The sequence below is a fragment of the Hydra viridissima genome, unplaced genomic scaffold (assembly GCF_058129835.1).
Source record: "Hydra viridissima isolate aposymbiotic clone 2 unplaced genomic scaffold, HvirCarnegie_v1 scaffold_4, whole genome shotgun sequence".
Classification (NCBI taxonomy): domain Eukaryota; kingdom Metazoa; phylum Cnidaria; class Hydrozoa; order Anthoathecata; family Hydridae; genus Hydra; species Hydra viridissima.
Genome location: NW_028324303.1, coordinates 19,914,559 through 19,931,928, shown reverse-complemented (window position 1 = coordinate 19,931,928; position 17,370 = coordinate 19,914,559). Strand labels below are relative to the sequence as shown.

At 31.0% G+C, this 17,370-nt stretch overlaps 1 long non-coding RNA gene and 1 pseudogene across 11 annotated transcripts; one reads left to right on the top strand and one right to left on the bottom strand.

Annotated features, from left to right (window-relative positions):
• Window positions 1–359: 359 nt before the first annotated feature.
• On the bottom strand, window positions 360–11,035 carry LOC149890415 (uncharacterized). 11 transcript variants are annotated; one of them, XR_016451785.1, is made up of 5 exons: window positions 10,315–11,035; window positions 10,090–10,153; window positions 9,247–9,311; window positions 8,842–8,936; window positions 360–937 (listed from the first exon to the last, which is right to left on the bottom strand). It is a non-coding gene; the product is annotated as an uncharacterized LOC149890415 (long non-coding RNA). The 11 variants fall into 11 exon arrangements; XR_016451780.1 differs by lacking the exon at window positions 10,315–11,035 and having other exon boundaries at window positions 362–751; window positions 840–937; window positions 9,247–9,577; window positions 10,090–10,308; XR_016451779.1 differs by having other exon boundaries at window positions 364–937; window positions 9,247–9,577; window positions 10,319–11,031.
• Window positions 3,311–7,755, top strand: LOC149890416 (uncharacterized; annotated as a pseudogene).
• Window positions 11,036–17,370: the final 6,335 nt, after the last annotated feature.

Sequence of the window (17,370 nt, the reverse complement as noted above, 5' to 3'; positions counted from 1 at the left end):
GTTTTAGGTTATGTAAGTGGTTCATAACCCAGCAGGAAAAAAGATGTCTAAAATGCATCTAATATGCATCTGAGAACTGGTCTAAAAGATGTCTAAAATCACGTCGTGAATGAACGCTAAATAGACGTCTATGTTATAGACATCTTTTAGATGCATTTTATTCGATAAAAAAATAAATCAAGTAGACGTATATTGCACATCTTTTATGCATCTAAAAGATGCACCTTTATCAAGTAAAATGCATCTAAAAGACATCTATAAGATAGACATCTATTTAGCGTTCATTCACGACGTGATTTCAGACCTCTTTTAGACTAGTTTTCAGATGCATATTAGATGCAGTTTAGATATCTTTTTGCCGACTGAGTTAAGATTAAAAAGTCTTTAAAAAATTACACAAGTAAAGAAACAATTAGGTTCAAGTTGTTGAAATTTATTTACCAAGATTATAAAACAAATGTTTACAATAAGAAAACTATAATTCTTTACTGAGTCTGCCAACTCGCTGTTTCTCGGCATCGGTATCTAAAATATAATGTAATAGCATGTAAATAAATGCACTAATGCTTTAAAAGACATGTAGAATGATTAAAAAAAATCTGTTTACATGAAACATATATAAACTTTCACTCGACTTGTTGCCAAATTTCATAAAAACATCAAAGATATGAGATATAACACGTCTTTCTGGTACAAAGTAACCTTATTAAGCTGTTTTTTCCTATTTATTAACCTCTTCATCTTCAATTATCTGAAGAAGATATAATATATAATAATAATAATAGTTAATTTGAAAATATAATTTTATTGATTTTAACAACAATGTATCACCAATTTACCTGTATTAAAGTCTTTTTTTTTCTGATTACTAGCAGGAGCATTTTGCAAAAACATTTTTCTAGATCTTTTATTGATTCAACATTGTATTCACAGGAATCTGTCAAAACGAAAAAATTTTAAAATATCAACATAATTTACTTTGGTATAGATAAAGAAAGGTGATGGAGACAAAAATACTAGTATGGCACAAAAATGAGCTAAAGAGTACATTTTTAATTCAGAGAGCAGATATACAGTGTCTCAAAAAATTATCCGACCAAACATTTTTAAAAATATTTTTCCTAAAAAAAGTGCTGTATTTTCATAAATTTAGACTTTTTTGGTAAACTCAAGATTAATGAAAATAAAAGAACATGTTTTTAAATAGATTTTATTTATTTTAATGTAAAATATGAATCACAAGGTTTTCAGTCTTAAAATAAAGGAACTTAGGTCGTTTTTTATTGTCAAAAAAACATTGTTTGTTTCATAACAAGTTATTATATAACAAAACAATTATTTTAATACTTTGTTGGGCCTCCCTTTGCTTGGATTACAGCTTCTAGACGTCTAGGCATTGATTCAACTAAAGATTTTGTTTCTTCTGGTTCAATCTTTTCCCAGGCTTCTTCAATTACCACTTTGAGGGTATCTTTTTTGGAAAATGACCGATCTCCAATTTTTCGGTCTAAAATTTCCCACAAATGTTCAATGGGATTAAGGTCCGGTGATTGTGCGGGCCATTCCAAGACCTCAACATTATTTTCAGCAAACCACTCCTTGGTTTTAGTGGCACTATGCTTGGGATCGTTATCTTGCTGAAATGTAAAATCAGATCCTAGCCGAAGTTTTCGAGCAGATGACTTCAAATTTTGCCTTAATATGTTTCTGTATTGCACCTGATCCATTAAAGTATCAATAAGTTGGAGTTTTCCGACACCCTTCCAAGCCATTGAACCCCATACCATCACGTTACCGCCGCCATACTTGACAGTTCCTCTCACGCAGCTTAATTTGTAGGCTTCTCCGGCTTTTCTCCAAACTTTTTGGGCTCCATCAGATGACTTTAAGTTGAATTTCGATTCGTCGCTCCACAGGATCTTTTTCCAGAAACTTAACGGCATGTTTTTGAACTTCTTAGCAAACTCCAATCTTCTTTTCATGTGTTTCTTACTCAAATATGGTTTATTACGCACAAGTCATCCTTGAAATCCCTGGTCTCGGATACAATTTCTGATTGTCTGATGGGATAATTTGATTCCATAATTCTCTTCAGCTTGCTCAGCCAGTTTTCGAGCTGAAATGAAGCGATTTTTCTTGACTTGTATAATTAAGTTTCTATCAAAACTCTTAGAAGTCTTTTTTTTGCGACCCTGCCCTTCTGTTGTGGCTGTTGTTCCGATCAAATTATACTTCTTCATTATGTCGGATACTGTATTATGAGGAATTCCAGTCTCTTGCTGCACCTGACGATAGGTTTTACCCTGATTGACTAGATCAACAGCTAAATTTCTCTGAGAAACAGTCCAGTGACGTTTAACTCCCACCATTTTACTTAAAAAAACATGAAACCTTTTTTTATACATAATTTTTTTTTTTACTACAAAAAAACAGTTTTTTGTTATGCAATTTCATTAAGAGCCGTTTTTTCTAAGAATCAGGCAAATTCCTGAAACTGTGGAAGTGACCTCCTCCAAATTGCTTGAATTTTTTATATATTGATCAGAATATAGAAAAAACCTGTTGGGGAAAAAAAAAATTTTCAAAAATGTTTCGTTCACTCGGAATCTGGGCTTAAATTTTTGAGATTTTTTTAAAAATTTTTAGAAATTTAGTTTTTGCCACCTTTGAACCCATTTTTTTGGCAAGGCAAAAAGTTGCACATAGCTTTTGTAGTTAATATCAGACGTAACCCAAAAGCTCTCTCCAAAAAATATAAAAAAGTTGCGTGACACTGTGCGGTTGGCTAATTATCATAGTTCAAAAGTACAAAATCAATCAGTTTTGTCAACTTTTAATCGGAGTTAATTCTAGCGGCGAAGTGTTGCACACAATTTTTCTTTTAGGATTTGAAATTATCAAAGGTATTGAGTCTAAAAATGCAAAGAAAGTTATGTGATACCTAAGGCCTATTAATATGTTAAGGCTTGAAATTGGAAAAAAATGTTTTAGTATACTTACAAAATGAACCATTACGGCAGAGGCGCTTAGTTTTGTAAAAATGTAAACATATCCAACTGTCAATACAAAAAGGTCCTAACATAATAATAAAAAATATTCGTGTGATCTTTAGATATTAAGTTAAAAATAAAGGTACAAATTGTTAAAAATGATTAAGTACGAAGAGATATTTTTTTGGACACACAGATGAGGTTTTCGCTCACAATAAAATTTCTATCATCCAAAATTAGCATTTAGCATTACACAAAAGATTGCACGTAATGTTAAGAAAAAATTTAAGCGTTTCTGACTATGATATAGAAATCATAACAATTGAAATAAATAATAATAAAAAACAATACATGATCAGAAGTGAATTATTTAAATTTACGTCATAACCAAATAACTTGTGGTGATCGAATGGAAGAAGAATCGCTGATATCACGATTGTGGAGAAACAAGTTAGTGGGCGGTTGTTTACTTTACCATAAAAATGTCTTAACTTTATTTTAACGATCTTTAAAATTTGCATAAATAGAGTAGATATTTTATCATTGCTATTGAGAAATAGGTCCTGCATAAATAGAACTTGTTTTTAGTTGAGTATGAAACAAAACAAATATTTTTATGAAAACTGTTGTTGCTTTTCAAAAGGAAATTGTGGATCATTCAAAAAACATAAAATTATAAACAAAATGTTCTACATTCATCAGCTGGGAGATATTGATGTTAAGAAACACCTCATCAATTTAAAGGTAATTATGTATTTTAAATTTACGCAGACTGTAATATAAATTTTATAATTACATACTTTATAACTTCTCTGCAATAATATTTTGAGACAAAGTTCTTTAAACAAAAAAAAATAGCTCTTTTAATTAATTCCTCACTCTTTTAATAAATAATCACTAAATTAATCACACTCTTGCAATATTGTATTTTAATAATAACAACAATGTATTTCAAACTTGTAAACATTTTTCGTGAAGAGTCAGATTATAAACAATGCTTTAAATGACACACTTAACAATTGTTTAAAAAATTGTTTTTAGGTCATGCGATTAAACGATAATAATATTTGGGAAGAAAAAGGACTTATTGCAAATAGACTTAAAAGAAATCTTGAAAAGGATGAACAAATATGTGCTTTTCACCGGTACACGTTTGGTATTGCATGGAGTCCTCCAAAAACATGCTTTCATCCTCACCATCTAAATATAAAAGGAAAAAAATCTCCCGCTTTAAGGGCGTCACCAATACATGTCGTCATATCAATGTCAAAGCGATACAATGAAGTATTTTCAGTTGGTGCAATGCTGTGTTTTACCCATTTAAAGCAAGAAACTGCTTTATCTAGAGTCAACGAAAACACCAATTTATGTACAGAAACACAAACACAACAAGAACAAACATATATGACACCTGCTACTTCAGATGAAGAATTTGATCCCGGTGAAATTAATGTTTCACAGGAGATTTTGGACGAATCTCTAAGAAGCCGTGAGAGTGTAACTGAGGTTCTTAATGCAAGCCCAATAAAATTTAGATTAAAAAGGAAGTTCGAATATCTGGAAGATACTACTAAAGATAAGTTAAAACGCAAGTATGTTCGCCTAGAAAACTTATTAAAGAAAAAATTTGCGGAAGCTGTTGCTCCTGGACAAGAGGAAATACTTATAGATTTTCTTAACAGTAAAAATGTTGATGAAATAAATAGCCCTCTCCCAATTGAAATTATTCGTGCTCAGAAAGTATATAAGCAAAGTGATTCCATGGGAAAGTTAGTTATCCTCTCATTATTAGACCATACCAAGTATACCAAAAAGTTTATAATGAACACATTTGAGTGTACCAAACATCGTATAGAAACAGCAAGAAAATGGCATGCATCTCATAAAGGGTTGGCATTTCCAGAGAAGAAAGTATTCGTCCGATCTAGTCTTGATCAAACAAAGTGTGAACATTTCTTAGACTTTATATTTACAAGCGGTATTTTGCATGATGTTGCTTATGGAATAACCAAATTAAAATACGACAGCGGTGAAGAACAAAAGATAGTGCATGCAATACTGACGACAAAATATAGCCACGCTATCATGTTCTATCGAAAAAGTTGTAGTGAAAACAATTATATACCATTATCTGATTCAAGTTTGTGGAAAGTATTGCATGCAATAAAACCTTCAAGTCGAAAAAGCTTAGCTGGATTAGATGATGTTACTGCTTCAGGCAAGAATGGTTTTCAAACATTACAAAAATTGGCACAAAGATTTAGTTCTAAATCTCTCGAAGCTGCCCTTGAAAAAGGAAAAAGGTATTTGAAAACAAGTTATCAAACCAATTATAGTGTCAATGACTCAAACATTTCTTCTCATAGCTCAAAACATGCCTTATCAGATCCATCTGAAAAAAATCTTCAATCCAACACAGAGATATCAGAAGTGGTATGTGCCGATTGCTATGATTTGTGCAAAGCTATCGAGATGATCAAAGAACTAACAATTCAAAATTCTGACAATGCTGATTCTATTTATGATTTGGAAATTGCAGTAAAGGATGTATTCAACTACATAAAACACCTGATGAGAGATTCTCAACAGAAAAAGGCAAAAATCGAAGCTTTTAAGCAATTAAACGATGAAACTGCTTTCTGGCTTAAAGATTTTTGTCAAAAAATTCTTCCGGTTCGATACAGAGAGGGCCAAAGAGAGTATTTTGGCAAGAAAGGAATGAGTTTAAATGTGGATATATTCTTCATAAAAATAGCAGGAAAGTTATTCAAACGTGTTTACTTTACTTCAATGTATAGGTGTGATCAGGGAATAGGTGATGTTGTTTCGTTAGCCACTGCAGTTTTAGACCAATTCAGAATTGATCAACCGCATATCAAGAAAATGTTTACCAAATCTGATAATGCCGGCTGCTATCAGGAAAATCTTTCAGCTGAAGCAATCTACAATGTATGCAAAGAGAGAGATATAAAGTTGCTGAGATATGATTATAATGAACCCTGTTGTGGAAAAGATCAATGTGACAGGGAGAGTGCAGTTGTAAAGACAATTTTAAGGAGTTACGTTGACTCTGGTAATAATCTTTTGACTGCTGAAGATATACACAAGGCTATGCATTATAGTTTTGGCGCTAAAGATGCAAAAGTAGCAGTTGCTCAAATTAGCAATGATAAAACTGTAGTTACTGGACCAAAGATTAAGAACATTAGCAACTATCACTCATTTGAGTTTGGTGAGAAAAGTATGAAGATGTGGCGTTATTTCAATATCGGTGAGGGAATTTAACAAGAGTATGGAAATCTTTAAATTCAACCCTCGATTAAGTTGTTGTTGCCATATAGCAAAACAGATAATTCAATTAAGCGTAACAAGTCACTTAAGGAAAAACAGAAAAGAAGTGACAGGCAATTATATTCATTAAGATTTTGCACTGAAATGAATTGTACTTTATCATTTGAAAGCGATGCTGAGTTAGAAGAACACATGCTATCATACAGCTCTTCATACAGTTCCGAAATCATTAACATCATTGGATAAAGTTCGCAACTCGTTTGTTCATAAGATGAAAATTACTTCACAACTAAATATGCCAATTTCTTCATCCTCTAACAGTGCTTCCGTAAAAGACAAACCACATTGCATGAACATTTTTCTATTGCAAGGTTGGGCATTACCAGTTCGAAGTTTTTTTAGATTTTCAAATCAGCAGAAAGAACTGTTGTATAAATACTTTATTCGTGGAGAAGAATCAGGTAATAAAATGAGCCCTGAGCAGGTTCACATGCAGCTGAGGAGAGAACTTCCGCCTGATCAATATGTAACTAGCCAACAGATAAGATCTTTATTTTCAAGGTAGGCATTGTTGCTATCAAAACTTTTGCAAATTAGATTATGTTTCTGACTGTTAAATAGTTCTTTTACAAATATGAAATTAAAATTTAGGTGAAAGTTATAATTTTGTGTGTTTGTTTACATATGTTTAAAAATATGTACAATTGATATTGTTATAGATTTAGTAACCTGAAAAGAAAAGGTAAGCTGGTAGAACCGACAACAGAAAATAATGAAAATAGTCAGGTTAACGATAACAAAGAAGTTTATGGCGAAAATGATGACTTTAATCTGGCAGGAGACAATGAAAATGATAATAAATATGAGGAAGACATCGCCAATCTTGCAAAAGAAATTTGTCTTGTATGGAAAGTGAATGATTGGGTTGCTGTTGCATATGAAAAACAATGGAATATTGGATATATTGTGGAGGTAATATTATTCAAAGTATATATTAGTTTCAAGTTTTTATTTTGTTTTACAAAACAGTGCTCTAAAATAAAAGGAATATAAATAAAATGTAAAAATAATTTCAGAATGACATTACATAAGACTTTACAAGTTTTATTGAATGTAAGCAAAATTAAACAAATCATAAACTCTTTATTATATTATTTTAAATGTTGCGCTAATACTTTTAGGTATCTATAACTGGGATCAGAGTTAATTGTATGATTAACGGGCAAGAGAAGAATACTTTTCGCTGGCCAGTTACTACCGAGGAGATAAATAACCAAACTGATAAAATTATCTGTTTAGTAAATGCTCCTTTTCTAATCAGTGGTTGTGGCGATTATTCATTATCCGAAGAAGACTATAATACAGTCATATCATTATTCTTAGAGAAACTTACTGCAGCAGAGTAGAAATTATGTGTGATGTGGTGGATAATGTGTGTAAATGACTCTATTAATAAATGAAAAACTAATTTTTAAATGGAAAAACATTTAAATGTTTGATTTATGTTTTATTTACTTAGCAATATAGTTATCTTGATGTTAGATTTTTGTTCAGTTTTTAATTCATGTTATATCATGCGTGTGACAAAATCACACGAATATTTTTTATTATTATGTTAGGACCTTTTTGTATTGACAGTTGGATATGTTTACATTTTTACAAAACTAAGCGCCTCTGCCGTAATGGTTCATTTTGTAAGTATACTAAAACATTTTTTTCCAATTTCAAGCCTTAACATATTAATAGGCCTTAGGTATCACATAACTTTCTTTGCATTTTTAGACTCAATACCTTTGATAATTTCAAATCCTAAAAGAAAAATTGTGTGCAACACTTCGCCGCTAGAATTAACTCCGATTAAAAGTTGACAAAACTGATTGATTTTGTACTTTTGAACTATGATAATTAGCCAACCGCACAGTGTCACGCAACTTTTTTATATTTTTTGGAGAGAGCTTTTGGGTTACGTCTGATATTAACTACAAAAGCTATGTGCAACTTTTTGCCTTGCCAAAAAAATGGGTTCAAAGGTGGCAAAAACTAAATTTCTAAAAATTTTTAAAAAAATCTCAAAAATTTAAGCCCAGATTCCGAGTGAACGAAACATTTTTGAAAATTTTTTTTTTCCCCAACAGGTTTTTTCTATATTCTGATCAATATATAAAAAATTCAAGCAATTTGGAGGAGGTCACTTCCATTGACTGCCTGATTCTTACAAAAAAGGACTCTTAATTGTATAAAAATTTGCTAAAATATTTCAACAAATTTCACATAAAATTAATTAAACTTACCTAAATGTTGCTTGGTCGGATAATTTTTTTACAAGCCTATTCAATACTAAGTTCCTCTTAGGACAAATAATAAACCAACTGAAGCATGAATCAAAAAATATGAACGCTAAATAACATACTATTCCCAATAGAATTAAAATGACAGGCAAAGTAAGTATCGCTATTAAATGTTTTTAGTATAATTTAGAGCGTAAACATTTTTTTTTTGGGAAAAACTTGTTTGGTCGGATAATTTTTTGAGACACTGTATATACACATTAAAACTATACCTCGTAAAACACTCCAGATATTTACAAGGTTTTCAAGACTTATTTTTTCCCCATCGCCTTTTCAATTTAATTCAGATTGTAGCTTGGAAAATAACCTGACAGATAATTTTACAATAAACTGATATATATATTTGAATATGTAAATGAAATGACATATTTGAATACATGAAATAAACTATTTGAATAAACTATAAATTGTAAAATTTATAATCATTAAATTTAAACTTCGAACAAAATTACTTTTGCATGTAGATACTAGTTTAAATACCTACAGTAAATTACTCAAAAATTTTATTATTTTCAAGTTACAAGTAATTGTTAGTTAAATGGTCAAAATTATTTGTTTTTTACTGCTATTTAATTATATTTCTGATTAACTGAAATTAGATTGGAATTGTCATTTACCTTTTCATGATCATGAAAACATGCTCTCTTGGCTTTCTGCCACCAACTATTTTCAAACTATCAAGCTAAATTATACAAACATATAGAGCTATATCTATACAACATATAGAGTTAATCCTGAACCTTCAAATAACCCAAAAAAAAACAACAAGATAATTAGATCATAGCAAGTTATTATATTCTGATTTTTCCTTTTGATTATTAATAAGTGCTGCCAATTGGTCAACTGTTTCTAGCAACTTCCCCCCAGTTGCATGAAACTTTACTTCTACAAGCTCCTTTAAAATAAGTTTTATTTCAGCCAGCTCTTTGAGAATAAGATGTTCCACCTCTATAAATAATTGTGTATTTGTGAATAAAGGTCAGTAGTTACCTCAAAGTTATTATTTAGCTCATGAAACCAAATAGCAAAAACATCCTATTAGTTGTTTATTAATTGATCCTAACAATGTTTAGGTACATACCCTCTAGTGACATATCCAGGCTGATTTTGACATTGGTATAACGGTTTGGGCACCCAAAATGTTCTGCCATAACTCCAGATTAAGTTAGTTAAAATAAATATAATTCATATATAAGTTCTATTTAGAGGGTAATGTAGACTGTTCTGACAGCATTCAAAGCATTTGGGCACTGATTCTCAAATTCAGAAATCAAGGACCTTTTTTTTCTGCAAATATTGTTTTTTGGAAAAATGATTTTTTTTACAAATATCCATACAGCTGACCACCAACATTATACAAATGCAAAAGAAAGGAATGAATAAAATCAAACCCCAAAAAAACATATCATTTGTTATTTTATTCACTTTAGTAGTTGGCATAATATTTTTAAAAAACTTACTTTTTATATCAGTGTTAACTTCTTGCATAGAATCAGACAGCGGCAAAAGATGCAGACTGGAGTCCTAATAGAAACAGTCTGGACTGTAAATAAACTACTTTGCAATATTGTATTTACAAAAAAACTTAATACATGCAAATTATCAGTTAAAAAGACTAAAATGAAAACAAAAATTCAGATGCAAAAGAGAACCTTACTTTGACAGATAATCAACTAAAAAGTCACCTACTACTCTGCTTTATTACATACAATTATTGATAACTTCCTCTTCTTTTTCTTAGGGCGTGGCTTAAGAGCAATTCTTGATCTTTCCTCCTGTAAAAAGTTTGGCTATCAAAGAGATTTGTTTAACTATTTATACTATACTTAAACCTGGTCAAATGCTAAAACATCCAGACAAACTTTTCTTCAAAGTTGAGCTAGGTTCGTACTCATTAAGGTCATGGTTATCAGAGTATTCATTGTCAGAAAACAAATACTCAATATGGTTAGAATATTCCTTAACTGTCCTTTCATTCTCATAAGATGAACTACAATCTCCTCCTAAGATTCCAACATTAAGTATACTGTCCAAAGATACAATGAGGATTCCAGTAATTTCTTGTATTCCTTTTGAATATATCTACAACGACATTGCTGGTATGAACTTTTTGTAAAGGGCATAATTGTATCTAGATAAAAAGGTTTTTATTTCAAGACAAAAAAAAGGCAAATAAATCACACCAGTCAAACTCCTAAAAACTCCTTCCTCTTACTGTTGTTTTTAACTATTTTTCTCAATGGAAACGTTATGTGCACAGCCAACCACTAAAACAGTTTTTGGCGTTATTAAAAACACTATATATTTTTTATAAAAATACACATTTATACTAAAATTACATTTTAATCTACAAATAAAAATATCAACTTAAGAATAACGTTTTTATTTTTCAGATCATGAAGTGATTTTAGTAAAATGTTATGTACTGAAACCATGAAAATATTTCGTCGTTATACTAGCAAGTAATTTATATTATGATTTATGTCGTTCATAGGTATAAACTTAGCTACGTATAAAATTTTATTTCCTTTCTAGAAACAAGTTTCTGCCATTCAAGTTTCTTTAATGGCGGTCATTTATAATAATCGTTCTATAAAATCGAATGTCTTCAGTTAAAATTTCTTCTTTCTGTTTAATTGATCTATAGAAGACATTTTAAATGCATCTATATTTAACCGAAAAGAGATATCTATGTTTTAATCTTGTTTATACATCGAATATGCGTCTACAATATAAATAGAATCACTGAAAATAGACCTTTTTTCGATGAATAATATACGTCTAAAATATACAATCTACGAAAGATGCAAATTAGAGTAGTTTTAGATGATCTATAGACGTCTTTTGCCTGCTGGGAATAGGTGCCATTTCTAAATTTGCTGGCTACTATTTGGTCTACCCGGCCATTTATTGGTACGAAATTGAAATCTCTGTTTAAATATATTTTTCTCTGAATGAAGGATATTTTTACACTAACTACGAGTTTTTTAAGTGAAGCCCTTTGTCACCAATAAAACAGTGAAAAAATAAAAGCTCCGTTTGATAAAGGCATTCTTCACGGCTATCAATAAGAGATTTGTGGCCATTAATTGGGCACATTGCCCTACTTTTTATAACTTTTTCTATTGTTGTTATGTTCTTTTTATAGTATTCTTTTTACTTTGTTACTTTATGTTATGTTTAGATTTATATTTGGTTAGTAATATATTATAGTTATTTATTATGGTTAAAGAAATATAGGCTAATGTAATAATTGTTCACGTTGAAGACCCAGCAAGCACACAACGTTGAAACATAAAATAACGTTGATCGACGTTGATCAACGTTTTTTCAACGTTGTGTGCTTGCTGGGGAGATATAAGACTATAAAAATAGCCGTTTAGTTTACCAATTACAAAAGATACTGACGCACAGTGGGCCAGAATGCACTTTTACTGGACAAAATTCATAACTAATTTAATATTAGAGCTATATTCACTAAAATTAGTATGAGTACTAATATGATGTCTGCGCTTTTTATGAAGGTAATATTTTTTTATTTCGTTGCTATGGATACCTTTATTTTGCTTAGCAACAACCTACTTTTGTTATCTGCAGATATTTTATAAGTGCTATATTCCCTAAATTTGGCATGAGTACCAATATGAGATCACACTTCTTACAAAAGTGATACAGTCGACTCTCGATATCTCGAACAGTAAGGGGACCGGAAAAAAAGTTCGAGATATCGAGAGTTCGAGAAATCAAGAAAAGGGTTGAAAAAAAATAAAATTGCCCGACTTTCATTAAAACAATTTATTTTTCTGACAAAAATCATTAACAACAAAAACTACAACTTTTGGAAAAAATCTGTTATCTGATATTGCTTTAAATTATCCATCTTTTCCATCTTCATTAAATCCTCAAGTTTTAGTGCTAGGGATTGTATTTCATTTCCGTATTTTGAGCTGTATAGCGAAGCATTTTGAATTGTTTCAAAAGCAATTTCTAATTGAATATCAGATGGGCGTGGCGGGGCTTCGACGTCAATAGCTTCGTCAACGCTATCTTCAACTTCATTATCGTCGTTTTCAAAATTAGGGTCTAAAATCTGAGCAATGATTTCAGCATCAGTAGCAAGTGAACCGGTGGTTACTACATCGCAATCTAAACCAATGTAAGATTCCGCTGAGAGATCTTCTTGGACGGCACGAGGATCTAACTCTCGCAAACGGTTAAGTTCTTCTGTCAAAAATTTAAAAGAATGATCATCAGCTTCTTCAATACTCTTGTTTGTTTTGCTGATACCAGCTTTTTTAAAGCAGTTGATGACAGTCTCCTTCGACACAGCATTCCACGAAGAAACAAGATCTTTCATTGCTTGAAGTATAGAAATTATCGACAGCCTTGATACACAAACGCACAATTTTGTGACGATAATGAGCTTTAAGACTTCGTATTACGCCTTGATCCGTGGGCTGAAGGACAGATGTGGTGTTAGGGGGGAAAAATATTAGGTTGATGTTGCTTAGCCCTTCAATGTGTGGGTGGGCAGAACAGTTATCCACCAGGAGTGCTACTTTCCTGTCTTGAGCACGAAAAAATGAGTCAAGTTTCATTACCCATTCTGTAAAAAGGTCTCCGGTCATCCAACTTTTTAGCTGATTTTTATATGTGCAAGGAAGTTGTTTAATGTGCTTAAAACACCGTGGGTTTTTTGATTTTCCAATAACAAACATAGGTAACTTTTCTCCCGTTGCACTCCCTGCTGCTATGCCTGTTAGTCTGACTTTACTATTTTTTCCCCCAAAACATTTTTCTCGGGATAAATGGTATGTTTTGTTTGGTAGGCACTGGTAAAATAGTCCAAACTCATCGGCATTGAAAATGTTTTCAAGTTTGTAATTCAAAAGCAATGTTGGAAGTGTAGTTTCATTCCACGAAGCAGTCATATTATTCGTCACGGCGGCACTTTCGCCTGAGATTATTTTAAAGCTGATGCCGTTCCTAAAAATAGGAACAGAATAATTGAATTTTAATTACACGTTTAAAAAACTAAATAAGTTAAATATAAACAGATACATGTTATTTGTTTATATTAAAATTGAACAAGATTTGACAAAATTTAACTGACCTTTCTTTCCAATTATGAAACCAACAATCAGATGCTTTAAAATCCAACTCTCCTAATGCTTCTGCGAATTTTAGTGCCTTTTCTTTTAGTATGGTACCATCAATTGGTACTTGTTGACTTCTTTTTGCAACGAACCACGTGTATATGACCTTGTCTACATTTTTGAAATTAACACTACGAAGTTTCTTCCGTTTAGATTTTATGCCATTTTTTTCCAGTGAGGCTAATAACTTGGTTTTATTTTTAATCCAGGTTGATAATGTGTTCTTTGGGACTCCATACTTTTTGGCAACCTCTTTGTTAGACATCCCAGTCTCTAGGTCTTTTAATGCCTTACATTTTTCTATTATAGATTTGTTCGTGAGTTTTCGTTTAACGAGCGGCATGTTGCTGCGTTTGACAAAAAGAATAAATTATATATTAAAGGAAAACTTTTCAGAAATTCGATTCTTAAAAAAAATCGAATTTAAAAATCGAATTAAAAATTATTTTTTTTCGAAAATTGGAATTTAAAAAAATTAAATTTTATTAAAACATTTTTGAAAAAAAAAATGTTGAAAAGTTCGAGATAACGAGAGAAAATTGCCCTGTGGACCGAAAATATTGTTCGAGATGCCAAAAAGTTCGAGATAATAAGGTTCGAGATATCGAGAGGATTTTAGCCTAAACTAGTACGTTATGTCCATGGGACCGCTAAAAAAGTTCGAGATACTCAAAAGTTCGAGATATCAAGTATTCGAGATATCGAGAGTCGACTGTAATTTTTTAAATTTAGTTGTTATGGATACTTATATTGCTTAGTTACCGGATACTTTCCTTAGTTACAAAGTGGTAAATTGATATTTGAATATTTTATCGGATTTTTGACCCACCTATATTGAATAAAAATTGAGTATTGAGGTAAATAATGTTTTAGGAATAATAAAAGCAAAAAATAGTGCAAGAAAACGTTATCAATTTTAAATTACATCAAAAAATTATAAAACAATAATATCGTTTGAAGATTGTTTAAGTAATTGTAAAACATCTGAAGGAAATGCTTTATGATTTGTTTGGTGTGATGTTGATTTACGCAATGATGAAATAACAGGATCACTGGAAACTAGGAGTCTATTGATAAGATCAGTATTTGTTGCTTTTCTGGATGTTTTTCGGCTGAAATTTTCGCGATAAGATTTAAAGTCTTTATTTCTAGCCTCTTGAGCTTCCTCTGACATAAGTCCGATGGGTAATGTAAGGCTTTTAATTATGTCATGTCCATGTATCAATACTTTGTGAACTGATTGAGCCATGTAATACCATGGATAAAGGGACACATATAGTCTAAAAGTGTCAAAACAATAATCCTTGAACTTTAAGCAGTCTACTTCATATCCTGAAGAGAGCGTTACCAAGATAATATAAAATCTGAATATAAGGTTTTGGTCAATACCCAGAATTTCAGCTGTTTGTTCATATGCTGCAAAAGCACGCCTTGAGGTATTGCCATCATTACTTGTTCCAGAACCACCACTTTTAGGGAAATCAACAACAAGTCCCATTTTGTTCATAAAATCAGTCTGAATCTTTTGTTTAGCTACAGATGCCTTTTCTTTGTGTTCTTTAGATCTTGCTTGCCACTTTCTTGTTTCTTTTTTATATGCAATGTGCAATAACATCTCAAAAAATCGATTCCATGCATGAAGACTGGAAAGACCATATTTGAACTCTCTGTTAGTATAATCTATATTAAGGATATCAAGACTATTCATATTTTTTGGAGAGATACCACACACTGAACAGCATTGGTATGAGTTATTTTTTTCAGATAATATTGTTTGAACCTTCCCATCAATCATTGTAAGTTCAATAATACAATTCACTTCAATAGAAGATCCGCAAACCTCTAATAAAATCATACCCAAGCTTTCTATCTCTACTTTTAATGTACTGATCTTCTTCAATCACAGATTCCTTGGATTCCATTTTGTATGCAAATCTTATGGGTCTACAATAGGCTGTGGAGGACGACTTTTGATTTCTCCAAATAGGCACCTTTTCGTTGCTGTTGTTAAATCCAGTCAAATCCAATGGGACAAGACAAGTAATAAATAATGATTCTTCACGCTTTAAATCTCTGTTAATGTCGGGTTCTGATATAACTTGTTTATAAATGCTTTGGCCAGTAGCACCATCAAAACCAGCCTTACACGTTAGTGTCATTGTTTTTATTGCTTTGTCGTTCAATATCAAGTGCCTTAGCACAGGTTCCTGAATTGCACAGATTCTTTGCAAAGATGAGTCATTAAATCTTTTAAAGGAACTGAAGCTGAATAGTCCTCCACTGTTATGTTTGCAGGATAACATTTCAATTTTGCATCTCTGACATCATTGTAAGCGGGGTAGATGTTATATTCTTTCTCCAAGGCTCCGCTTCTAATCAATTGATAGGAAGCTTTTGTCAGACTTGCATCAATTATTAAAGCCAGTGCTTCGTCTGCTGAATATTTAGTTGCTTTATCTGTATTTGATATATTTAAAACATTCTTGGCAGCAATAACAACAGATTCATCTCTAAATTTTTTATTAGCAGCAAAAAATAATTCATTGGATGAATGAGATTCAATTAAACAAGATACACGCCGTTTTTTAGTTTTATTAGAACTTGCAGTTGGTTCATTGTCTTTTTTTCTGACAATTAAATATTCATTAAGCCAGTTCACAAACTTCTTTTTCAAAATTTTTCACAGTATAGTTTGCAGATTTCCACTTTTTTTTATACAAGTAAACAAATCGTTGAACAGCATGTCTAAAATCAACGTCTTTAAAATCAGCAAATTTTGGCTGAATAAATTTTAATATATCTTCAGTAATATTTTGTTTTGAAATACTAAGATTGTTTTTTTGGAGAAAATTATGAATGTCTAAGTTTAATAAAACCATATCTAAATAATTATTGTAACAAGTATTTTGTATTTAAAAGTTAAATGTTATAATATATATGCCGCCTGGACTACTAATACTTGTTAGTAATTAAGTTACTACAAGTGTTAGTAATTAAAATTAAAAGTAATTAAATTACTGTCAGTGTTAGTAATTAAATTACTAACAACTACCGAAAATATGTTGTTGCTATGTTATGCAAAGTAAGGTATCCATAGTAACCAAAAAAAGTTAACCTCATAAGAATTGTGAATCTCATTTTAATACATACCCCCAATATTGTGTATTTAGCGCAAGTAAAATACTGTTAAAACAACGTTAATGTAAAAATGAGTTGTTGCTATGCAAAATTTAGTACCATAGCAACCAAGTTAAAACATACATAAAATCTGAACGGGGATTTAAGGGGACGAGCAATCAATTAAAACTCGATTGAAGCATCATATAGCTTAAATAAATATAAGACAACACATGGCAAATTGTGGTAATTATTAGTTATTGTGCGGCAAAAAATAAGTTTCTTAAGAAATTTTTTTTTTTAATCTGTGATTTTCAAAGTATAACTGAGATAACATGCTATGACAAATTTATTTCACACATTGGATTTCTTATCTCTAAATACTCTAGAATAACATGTACTAATTTTTTGTTTCAAAAACGTAGATGTAATTGAAATATAACACAACGTTGATGTCACCGTTAGTTA